The sequence below is a fragment of the Fundulus heteroclitus genome, chromosome 22 (assembly GCF_011125445.2).
Source record: "Fundulus heteroclitus isolate FHET01 chromosome 22, MU-UCD_Fhet_4.1, whole genome shotgun sequence".
NCBI classification, from domain to species: Eukaryota; Metazoa; Chordata; class Actinopteri; order Cyprinodontiformes; family Fundulidae; genus Fundulus; species Fundulus heteroclitus.
The window spans coordinates 34,780,900-34,793,211 of record NC_046382.1 but is presented as its reverse complement, the minus strand read 5'-3'; positions in this window follow the sequence as shown (position 1 = coordinate 34,793,211).

Sequence of the window (12,312 nt, the reverse complement as noted above, 5' to 3'; positions counted from 1 at the left end):
TCAATTGGTATGTGCCAGAGACTGCGGCTTCTCAAACGACTGGAGGCTAGTGTAAATTTGGTTTTCACTGTTGCTATGAAGTCTCTTCAGTTTGCCATTAGGGCCAAACAGCTGCTTTCCTAGTTTCACTTGATAGTTTCAACAGTGGTCTTCATTTCATTTGCATCGTCGGCCTAAGATTTCCTCTACAAAGCTATGCCAGTGTGTTGGCCAGTCAATCCCAGTGATATCTTGCTAATAAAACTTATTAAAGGAAGTATTTTCTGCAGTGTGGGCACATGCCAAGTCCTGGTAGAGAACCTAATCTTCAGAAACTTGCATTCTGTGCCTTTCTGCAAATGAAATGCTCCATTTATAGTCTAGTCTGTTCCCTCTTTAGCCCAGGTGAGATGCTTCTTACGCTGTCACTAGTTCAGGTGCGGCTTAACACAACAAATACAACAATAGTAGACATTTTGACGTGGACTACAATTGTCCTGTATATGTCTGTGTGGTGGTTCTTAAAAATAAATAAATAAAAGCAATTCACAATCTTTGTGGATCATTCTGCTACTTTTTGAAATGTGCTTAAGGGGCCACATCATCCAAATTCCTTTTTTTAAATTTTATGTTTGTTTTCAGTCTGTAGGAGTGCAGAAAAGTTTAATGGAGTCTGTCCAGGTGCTACATAGATATCTTTACATTCTGTTTGGATCATATTTTTCAAGCTGTTCAGCTTTCTCTGCCTTCTATTACGGTACTTTTTTTAACAATCACATCACAGTATTTGCTGGAGAGCTGCTAAACAAGGCGATGGACTTCCAGCTTATCATTTTTGTGAATCCACCATATTGTTTTTGCTGTGATTTTTGTAGTCCAAGCTGAAGGATGCCAAAGCTACAGGTGGATGTCTCCATCTGAGTAACGCTGTTGAGTAAAATACTCTTTAGCCAAAGCGGGTGTATGCTAGCGCTCGCCATAAGTGCTGTCTGAATAGTGCTCTCAGTAAGGAAGGACGTAGGAAAAGAAGTCTGTATGCTTCCTCTTGAAGCTGCGTGACTTGGAAGGCGGCGGGGTGTGAAGTACTTCCTTTAGATTTAAAGGGACCGCACCAAAACGAGCTGCTCTCAGATGCACCTCATAACAGGGGCAATAGGGGAAATGTGGTGTAAATAAACAAGGAATTCAGACCAAAGCATTGCAGTTCCACTTTATATAGAGCACAACTGAATGATTTCAATGTGAAAAGCAAGGCATTATAAAGCATGACATGTCCCCTTTAATGTACAAGAGGTCAGGCACGACAAAACAAAAGTGTCTGACTGAGACTAAACACCTGGTACCACAAACAAGAATCAGAGGTACTCTAAATAAACGTTTTTTTTTTTAATTAGCATGAATAAAGTCTAAAAATATGAGCAAAAGAAAGTGACAAAACCATTGAAAATTATCTTCAGGAGTTAATTTCACATGCAATTTTAAAATAAATAATTAAGTCCCCCCCCCCCCGCTCAGTTTTTTTAATTGCAATTTGTCTTTCCTTTTCTGATTACTTTAAATTTGAGACCGTTTTAAATATCAGCTGCTTGGCATATATCCATCCATCCATTGTGTTCTTCTTATCTGAGATCATGTTACAGTGACATCCTCCAGCTTATTCAAGGGGATCCCAAGGCCTTCATATATAGTCCCTCCAGTGAGTTCTGGGTCTTCCCCGGAGTCTCCTTCCAGCGGTACCCAGGAGGTCATCCTGATCAGGCGTCCAAGCCACCTCAACTGACCTCTTTTCATGCGGAGAATCAGCAGCTCTACTTCATGGTCCCGCCCCCCCCCCCGCCACCCCCCCCCAGGATAACAGAGCTCCTCACCCTATCTCTGAGGCTGAGCCTGTTTCCCATCTACTCAGACTAATTATTTTCTTACCCTAGCTTCAGCAACCATCTTTACACCATCTTCTCATCAAACTTTACAACCATGTAGCTACTACAGCCCAGCATCTCATCCTTCTTCTTACACGTCGGTCTTATTTTCTTTGTTCATGATGAGCCTTTGAAATAAATCCCTTTGTCAACACACTCCTGCGTTGTTTGTATGATTCAAAATGAGAATCCTTGACTGTCATCAAACATCAGCTATTCAATAAAAAAATAAAAGCAGCCTCCCTGCTCAAATTGTGTACCTTAAGTTACAATCAAGAGAACTATAGACTTAAAGTATATTAGAAATCACACATGTTCCACAGTCTAAAGTCAGTCCAACCAGTGAATGCAGTTTCTTTCCCACGTTCTCTCTGAAAAAGATGATACAACTGAGACCAAAAGTACTGAAATTATGAAATTAGAGGGCTCTACGGAAATCCATTTCGAGAAATGACAATTTGAGCTAGTCCGTAGACACTTTTGAAAAAGTAGTTTTAATAATTCGAAGAGCTGCTGCTGTGTGTAATTGGTCATCGAGTTAGTTTTTCCGCCAGAACATGTGCTTTAACGCTATAGCAGCTTTTGTTCTGAAGCTTCCTGGCATTTAAACGATGTGCTTTTCACCGCATTCCCGCTGAAAGGTCACAAGCACGCCAACATGTCCCTCACCTGCAGAAGATGTGAATGCGAGAGCAGGCGCGACCTGTAAAAGGGGGAGAACATTTTGAGCGACGCGCTTGAGAGACACGGCACTTTTCCTTAAGTGCTTTTTTCGCTCGGAGAGGTTGAAAAGATGCTTTCTCACTCCGAGTCGCCGTGCGGCGGGTGGGCGAAGCGGCGCAGGAAGGAGCTCTTGTGTGGCTGTAGGACTGCGTGAATGTCAAGGCAGGAGGGGGTGGGCCTTGTGGATTTGTGTTGAGTAGCCACGAGTGTCTGTGTCTAGATTAAAAGGGAGATGAGGGGAGCCGAAGCACCCAGGCAGGTGGTAGATGTGTTTGTTTTTGTGACAATGACTGTGGGTGTGTGTGTGCAGCAAGCAAAAGCATGCGAGTGGCTGAGAAACTAAGACATAATGGTGATAGACAAAGAGGGAGAAAGGAACTGGTAAAGTGGTGTTGGTGGTGTGCGCCAGGTCTCGCTGCCAATAATGAGTCACACTTCCAGTTACTGGTCCCTGCTCAACTAATGCTGGCTGACCCGTGTTATTATTACTCCTTAATCCTCTTCCACTTCACTTTTCAGCAAGTTTCAGATTAAGGTGCCTTTAGCTTTCATTTGCAACCATTGATATTTAGTTCATTCTTAAAATGGACTTTATTATTTAGTGTGCAAAAGCTCTTCGTCTCTTGATTTTAAGTACCACCAGCTGTTTCAAAAGATGCTTGTTCAGTTTTTTCAAACACATTCCACGTTCAATCTCTTCAGCCCAGTCTAATACGTTGAATCTTTTGACGTAGGATTTGCATTGGATCTACATGGTATAGCAAGAAAAGAGACGTTAAAAGACACAATTTAAAGCACATACATTATCAAGTGTTATAATGAACTACAATGCCTTGCAAAAGTATTGATGTCCTTTAAACATGTACACATGTACAACCTATATGAACCTCTCATATGTGAAACTTTGCTTATTTTTTAATTTTCCCATGGATCATGTAAAGAATGTTGTATTCCAGTTTTAGCCGGAATTGTTATCTTTACACAGAAATACACCTAAATCAGGCATCCGCAAACTTTTTCTTTAAAGATCCAAATCTGATTTCTAGTTAAGTTAATAGGTCCTTAAAGGGGACATGTCTTCATGCTTTTCAGTTCTTCCTTTTCACGTTGAAATCATTCAGTTTTGGTCTATATAAAGTTGAACAGCAACGCTTTGGTCAGAATTCCTTGTTTGTTTATCCCTACATTCCTCCTTTATACCCTTGTTCTGAGGAGCATCTGAGAGCAACTCGCTTTGGTGCTGTCTCTTTAAATTATTCTAAAGGAGGCACTTCACACCCTACCCTGCCTCCAGGTGGCAGCGCGTTCCACTCTGTCCCATTCAGACATTTTTGTAGTACGCTGGGAAAGTGTAAAGAACAATCGATGACTTAGCCATCCTTCAGCTTGGACTACAAAATCCCTCAGAGAAATAAAAACGGTGGATTTGCAGAAAGTCCATGACCTTGTTTAGCAGCTCTGCAGCAAAGACTGGGGCGTAATAATAGAGAAAACCAAAAAGCTTGAAAAATATGACCCAAAAAAAGAATATAAACATTTCTACGCAGATCCTGGACAGACTATATTTAAATGTTCTGCAATTTTCAAGTACACAACAAAATGTATTTAGGAGCTAAAAAAATGGATTTTGCATATGTATCATTTAACAGATAGTGAGAAGCAATTCCCTCTCATTGGTTGCTATTGCAGGAATAAATATAGGCACCTTCCATTCTATAGATATACACATTCAAAACGACTGCCAACATGCACAGGTCCAATCTGTCGAATTAAGTTTATCCTGAAAGCAGACCATAGGACTTACAGTAAAATGTTGCTACTGTTGATATGAAAGTAAATGCTTGTACTATCAGAAAGGGATTGCACAAGTTTACCTTTGAATGGGAGGAATGCCTTAAAAAAAACATTTACTCTAAGAAAAGCATTAAGATCAAACTAAGGCCAGAGAGAACATTGGCAAAGAACAGAATAATATTAGTTGGACAGATGAGTCAGAAACTGGATTATAGGCACAACTGAACAGAGTTATGTTTGGCATAAATCAAATGAAGCATTTATTAAGGAAAAAGCGGCATACTAACTTTGAAGCATAGAGCCTGAAGTTTCATGGTTTGGGGATGCTTTGCTGCAGCAAATCCTGGCCAGGTTCATCATGGAATCCAATACTAATTCTTGAGGACAATCTGAAATCATCTGTGAAAAAAAAATCTATGCTGCTGCAAAACTAAACCTTATGGAAGCTTAGAACTGCCAACAAGGTAAGAAAAAAACAAAAGCAAGAGCTACGTAAATTACATAGTGTGAAAATGCTATTGTTCCAACAATATACACTACCAGTTAAAAGTTTGGACTCACCTTTGCCATTCAATGTTTTTTATTTATACTAGTCTACATTGCAGACACATAGTGAAGAAATCAAAACTATGACTCCAAAGTAAATAGAATTATGTATCAAACAAAAAAGTATGAATAACTCAAAACATCTTGTGTATTTTAGATTTTTCTAAATACCCCCCTTTGATTTGATCACTGCTTTGGTCACTTTCTCCCGATGAGCCTCATTGGGTTAGAAACCTAAAATGGTTTTCTAACAGCCTTAAAGGAGTTACAGGGGTAGTTATAAAAATAAAGACAAAACCATTGAACGAGAGTCCAAACTTTTGACTGGTAGTGTACTTTCAATATTTGTTCAATATGCCATCATATTACAATATGAACAATACATCACACCATTACAATACACACATTTATAACAAAAACCTTTTCACATTCTTACAAAAAGATTACTGTACTAAAGTGATAATCTACTAGACAATAAAACGTCTCATCTACAAGACCCAATTAAGTCCTATATTATACAAAGTGCCTTGGAATGAGATTTGGTATTAACTGGTATCATATAAATGAACTGAACTGGTGGAAAACTAAATTTGGACATCAACCCTGAACACACTCTGCCTACTGGCAAAACATGGAGGTGGATGCATTATGTTATCGGGATGCTTGCTTTCAGCATGAGAGGGAGAAAGGTCAGAACTGAGGGGAATATGCTTTGACGCTTTAAATGCAGTGTACAAAAATAAACTGAATTAGATTTAACTAAAAGTACACTGATGCACTTTGGTTTCGCAGTGTTGTAGGTGTTGAGAGTTAAATTGTAACTATTAAAATATTTGATTGGGTTATTCATTGTGCACAAAAAAGGTCCAAATGCCATCAAATCAACATCGCATTTTACCAGATTCCCACAAATGTAAACACAACCATGAATTTATGACGTCTTACATTGATGTATGAGCGCATCGCAGCAAAGTCAAGAGGCTTTATGTTTTGAGCTGTGCATGTGTGGGTCTGTTTAATTGCGACCGCGCTGACGTGTTGCCTATCCCGTCTCCCCTCTCCAGCACTGAGTACGGGTGTTAGTCAGCAGCCCGAGGGTGTCTGTGATTACAGGCTGCATTTTGGTTGTCGAGAAAAAGCGTCACCGCGGCAACAGAGAATTGCCACAGTAACTCGAAATCATCACATCGCCCACAGCCTCTCAACAGAGAACAGTCACTGACACAGAGTAACCTGCTCTAAAGTGTGTGTGGGTGTTGGCAAGTCTAAGAGAGAAGGACTGGGTGACAGGGACGTCTCTAGACAAAGCTTTTTCAAGGAGCCCCCCCCTGTGAACACTCATCACACAGTACACATCTTTTTATTATTATGGCAAGTACTTGTGTCGGGAATGCTTTATGTGTTTAACACTGCCAAACATAATGCTGAAAGCTAGTGGTGTAAATATTTATTGAATTATAAAATTCTGGTAAATTCTTATAAAAAAAAAAACCCAACTGTTTAATATAAAGAACAAGAACTCAACTGCCCTAAAATAAAAAGTATGAAGATCAGGGATGTTTCAAGACTTCCAGAGTCTGTTTAATTAGTTCAGTTCACTTTAGGTTGCGCTAATTTGCAATAAATGTCATCTCAATGCAGTTTACAAGAAACGCGTCCAATTCATACGTCCATTATATTATCAGTTTAGTTCATAATATTCATGACAAGCTGCAATCTGCCGTCTGGTCTCGTCACACCACTGAAACTGCATTTCTCACGTGTGCAACAATTGACTTTTAACTGCTGATTCTTGCTATTCAGCTGTTTTAATGCTTCTTGATCTTACTGTTGTTGTTGACACAGTAGATCATGACATTTTAATTTCAAGGCTGGAGCAGTCTGTTGGTATTAAAGGCTCAGCCGCTTAATAGTTTAAGTCCTACTATCTACAAACATTTCTCTGTCCAGTTGGGACCATTTTTGTCTTCTGTTGCTATATATGGTGTACCACAGGGGTCCATATTAGCTCCTATTTCATTCTAGTAACAGCTCCGTCTAAGTTCTAATTTTCAAGAAATGTAATGTGTGCTTCCATTTTTATGCAGATGATGACCAGGTTTATCTTCCTTTAAAAGGGCCCTAGTCACGTACTCTGACTTTACACATTTCTAACCCTGTAGCTCACTCTGGTTGCATACAAAGATTTTCAGATCAAATTATCGTGCCCTATTGGCTCATTATAATTTATTTCCTTGGTTTACACTTTGTTTTTGGTCTATTTGTTAGTAAATGAAGCACTTCTACCATAACATGACTATGTGACCAAAAGTACGATATTGCACGCACACAATGCATACAATGAGTAAACAAGAAGGAGCAATGGTGATGAGTGAGTCAACAACAGGCAGTGAAGATGTGAAAAGAAAGAGGTAAAGCATTCTTTTCAGCTCTGGGCTGTCACGTTACCACAAGGCATTGCAGGATGGTTTATTGGCTCCTACAATAGCGTTCTGTGGTACTGCGAGCAGATGGTGCATAACAATGTTTATGTCTGCTGATCGGTCCCGGTGCTAGGTTTTTTTTCAGGCTCAAAAAGAACTGTGCAAAAACTATCAGGACAAACGCTTCCCGTATATTAATTTATTTGCTTTTTTGCGTTTTATTATGGTCATAGTATAGTTCTAGCCAGGCCCTTTGAGCCTCTTTTAAAAACTCATCTTTTTAAACTAGCTTTCAATTGCAGAGAGCACCACAATTATGCCGGACCTTGTTGTTCTTTTTTGCCTTTATTGCTGATTTTATTGTTTATATCGTTAACCTTGTATTGTATTGCTTTTTGCCTTTTATTGTTGTTATTTTTATTTATCTGTATAGCAAATTGGTTGCCAATTGATTTTTAAAGCACTTTATAATTGAAAGATTGAATTGATAGATATATTCGAGTCATATAGTGATCATCAAGTAGATTCAGATCTGGGTATATACAGTCCCGTTTGTTCTTAATTGTGATAAAGTACGGTCAAAATGTAGCTATCTACTTCCAGTTGGTAAATGATATCTAGAGGCCAACTTTATAACAATATTCCAATACATGTTCCCTTTTAAGAATATAACAAATGGCCTGATACATTATTTAGCCTTTAGTCTGCTCAGTTTATAGATACTTTAATTTTTTTTTTAAATACTTTGGTGTAAAGGTTAGCTGGAAGCTATGGAAGGAGGTTGGGTAAAGAAACAAAGCAGGATTAGTTTAAGAATCACTATAATGGGTTGGTGTGACCCATGACCCAGCTAAGCCTGGTTTTACTGAAGATCACATCTGACAAGCCTTTCCAGATGTCAGATTTTAGTAACGGCTATTAACACACTGCTAACCACTCTAAATCAAGTTTAAGTAGTCTAGTTCCATTTTAAAGAAATATTTGGATATTTGTGAAACAATTTCTGTGGTATATTCACATAATCCTGATATGTATGTTTTTTTTTTCAAACCAAAAACTAGTATAAGTCACAATAATAACCTGTTATGGAAATCTTTTACCGCATAGCAATGCTTCTTATTTCCCTCAGGTGCAGCTCTGGAAATGTGTCACATGAAACGCTACCACTGCTTATCTGGTGTTTTTGTAGCCCCAGTTTTCAAATTATTATTCTGAAAAATAATATTCCACAAATATGGTCTATGTAGAGCCACATAGTCGTCTGTTTCTGTGACCTGGTTTTGTGACAAGTGGATAAAAATAGGATTCAAAATAGAGACCTAAAATAATTACCAAGAGAATGTTCAGATTTAAATGAAATGTAAATGAAATCATGATCAATATGATTTGGACAAGAATAAAAAAAAGATAACTTTAAAGTCAAAGTGTAAATAGATTTTTAAAAATTGTCAAACAGGTCAAGTAAATCATTACATGAATATTCACCCTCTTTAAAGTGACTGACCTTATTCAATGGAGGTCAAGGTTATTGATGCCAGCAGTGTCACAGTAAAAGCACTGGAGATTGCCTGAGAGCAGTCATTGTGTTTCAAGCGATTACGGCATAGAAACACTTGTGTCTGGAAGGTCCATTCTTTAGTTGGTTCTGCTACAAGTGCAATATGAAGAGAAAAGCACACCCCACGCAATTTAGAGAAAATATCACTGAGTATAAGTGTGGAGACGGCAGTAAAAATAATTCCAAGACATCCAAAGGTGTTCAGTTAATTTAATCATTTAAAAATGGAAGGGCCTACTTGAGGTTTTTGGTCACAGACAACAAACTATATTTAGCCAACACGAACCACTCTACATGCTCTGGGGATGCCTCACAGCAGTAGGTCATTGATGGCTTGGAAAGGCAAAGGGACCATGGATACATAAAAATATAGGATCCCAGAGGTTAATTCAACTCCTTTTCTGAGCGAACTACAACTGGGGATATTTATCTTTCAGCAGCACAACTTTGTTAGTAGAAAAAAAAAATGGTTCTCAAAATGGTTGAAAGACAAGATGAATGTCCTGAAATGGCCAACTCAAAGCCCATGATGTAAATCCAACCAGGGATTTGTGACTGGACTTGAAAAGAGATGTTGACACATGTTCCCCGGGCAAACTGACAGAGCTGGAGTTGCTTAGAGAGGGAGAATGGAAAGAAATAGCAGTTTTTAAATGTGCCAACCTGACAGACATACTCACCAAGAATCAGTGCTATGAATGAAGCTAAAGATGCATGCATTAAATAAAGACCTGGACTTGACGAATATGTTTGCAATCATTTACTTTACATTTTGGTATTCTTTTAACAAATCAACATTGCTTTGTAAGGATCTGTTTGTGAGAATTTGATCAGTTGTCATTATAGAAAAACATTGACATTGTATGTATGTATGTATATATATATATATATATGAAAAACCTAATAATACTTTTTGCAATATTGCAGAGTCATGGAGGTTATTTGAGTGATTTTCTGCAGGATTCCACTCACTCCACTCCAACAGTATTATTACCTTAGGCTGACTTCGAAGTGGCCTGTGATGCATGATCAATCATAGTGAACGTTTTATTTATTTAAGGTCCATTATTGCCTGCTGTGAAAAGGGGAACAGCTGTGTGGTCATTAATGTTTTAAACCCTCTAAAGATTAAAGCGGCCTCTTATCAAGGTATGTCTCATCATTTTTACAACCTATTCATCTCAATTGTGTTCAGACCTGTAGCTCACAGCGGCTCTATACGTACCACCACCTGCTCCATGAGCTGGATGACGGTCCCTTCCAGCAGTACTTCCGTCTGTTCAGGACTCAGTGTGAGGACCCGCTGTCCCGCTTTGGGTAACGGATCATCCTCCGGGACACCAACTACAGTAGCTCTGTCCCCGCTGCAGTGGGCCTGTCCATTTGTCTTTGGTCAGTAAATCCATCATAGGGTAAAACAAATACAGCCTAATTGTACTTTCTAAATATTTTACATAAAAAAAATGTTTTTGCGCTTAAATAAATGGACGAGGACGACCCCTAACGCGAGGTGAATTGACAGAAAAGGTCAGATTGAAGAACTAGAGTGAAATTTAGCGTTTCTCTAGTCGAGCCTCCACTGCTCTGATTGCAGTTACACTTCGCTCTATCCACCCAGTTCATGGCATTTGCGTCTTTACATAGGGATAACATGTAAATCACTCGCTGCAGTCAAGTTGTTCGGGTTTGGTGTGAATGCACCTTAACCTTTCCTGCACACAGATATTCGCTAAAGAAAGCAACCCTAACCCTAACAGTTCACTTTTACCTTAATACTCATCGAGATCTGGGATTTAGTTACATATTGGATCGACTGAGAACTCGGTTGTTTTTACAGTGATGAATGTAATCCTCAAATATACTACTTTCCTAATAATGGTATGTAGAGTGTAATTTGATGGATCCCTGTAAACAAACAGGATTCAGTGCTAAATGCAAAAAAAATCTGGATAAAGCAGGAAACTACCTGAAACTTTAAGTCTAAATGTTTTCTTATTTGAATCTTTGCTAATAATGCAACATGTTAAATCAAATACAGACAGAGAGTTCTTGGTATGGCAGCTTTTCTTTTCTTTACCTGGACAATACCTTAAACCTTTTGCCTTTTTTTTTGAAAGTTTCATAATTCAACATTTAAGCGTAAAGGCTTTAGCTGAGCACTGAAAGCTTCAACAAAAGAGGAGCGAGCAGACGCAGAGGAAAATCCGAGGCCTGTTCTCTGGTTATACACTAAGAGGTTCTTTATAACTTGACAGCCAACGCAGACTTTGTGACGGTTTCTGGCTGTGCTTTGCATTCAGGAGCGACCACGCAAGCGCATTCAGACATCAATTTAGAATTATTTCCCCATCCGGTAACCTTGAAGCAGGGGCCCAAGTAGACAAGAACATGTCTTAAAATCCGGTTTGATGGACAGCATAACGAGATTTTGAGCCACAGCGCAGCGGGAAAGTGATGAAAAGAACCACAGCAAACACCTGCAACCGCAGCAGGTGTATAAAGTAAGCGGCAACAGAGTCTCATTCGCTAGCCCATGTCATAAATAAAAATCTTTGAAGCACATCAAGTGGTCAGATACTAGACAATTGTTTATAATAAATTAGATCAAGAACTTCCCAAAACAGGATGGGGATGTGATTGCAGTCCGGAAAAATCAATCAATGTGGTGAATGGGCTTGATCCATCACAGAAGATGTGTAAAGGAAAAAAAAATTAGACTTATCTTTTAGTCAGTTGTTATGGGACAGTTTTCCCTGATTGTCTAAAGGGTTCAGAAAAGCACATTTTCAGTTTATTTCTTACCTAATTTTTTATATATTTTTCTCTGATTTCACCTCAACTTACACTATTTTGTACATATTCATCACATAGACTAAACTAAAGACCCTTCAAACTACAGGCTGGAATATAACAAAAGGGGTAAAAAAGCCATAGCCTCGTGAGACCATCCTGATCTCGCGAGCTTTCAAGGTTTCACTCGCAGATCAGTCTGGCTACTTTCCGTTAAAGAAAATTTGGAGCCGTTCACCAAACGAACGTCCAATCAGCGTTGGCTTTGAGGCGGGTTGAGGTGTGATGCAACGAGGAGCCCGACAGTTCAGTCTAAAGAACATGGCGGCTTCAGCCGATGAAACTAGCGTTAGCGTGGCTATCGAGCAAGTTTTATCGGAATTACAGAGTATTTCTTTGCTGAGCTAACGAGCCTTTACCTGCAGCAGCAAGAGTAGCTTGGCTTGTGGTTGTGTTTTCGTCGTCGAAGCATGTTGACGAGTACGTCATATGCTTCGTTGATCTGATTGGTTTATTTGGCTTGTCTATCACCAACATAGGCCAATCAGCTAACCAGTATTTTCGCCCCTTCCCAAAATTA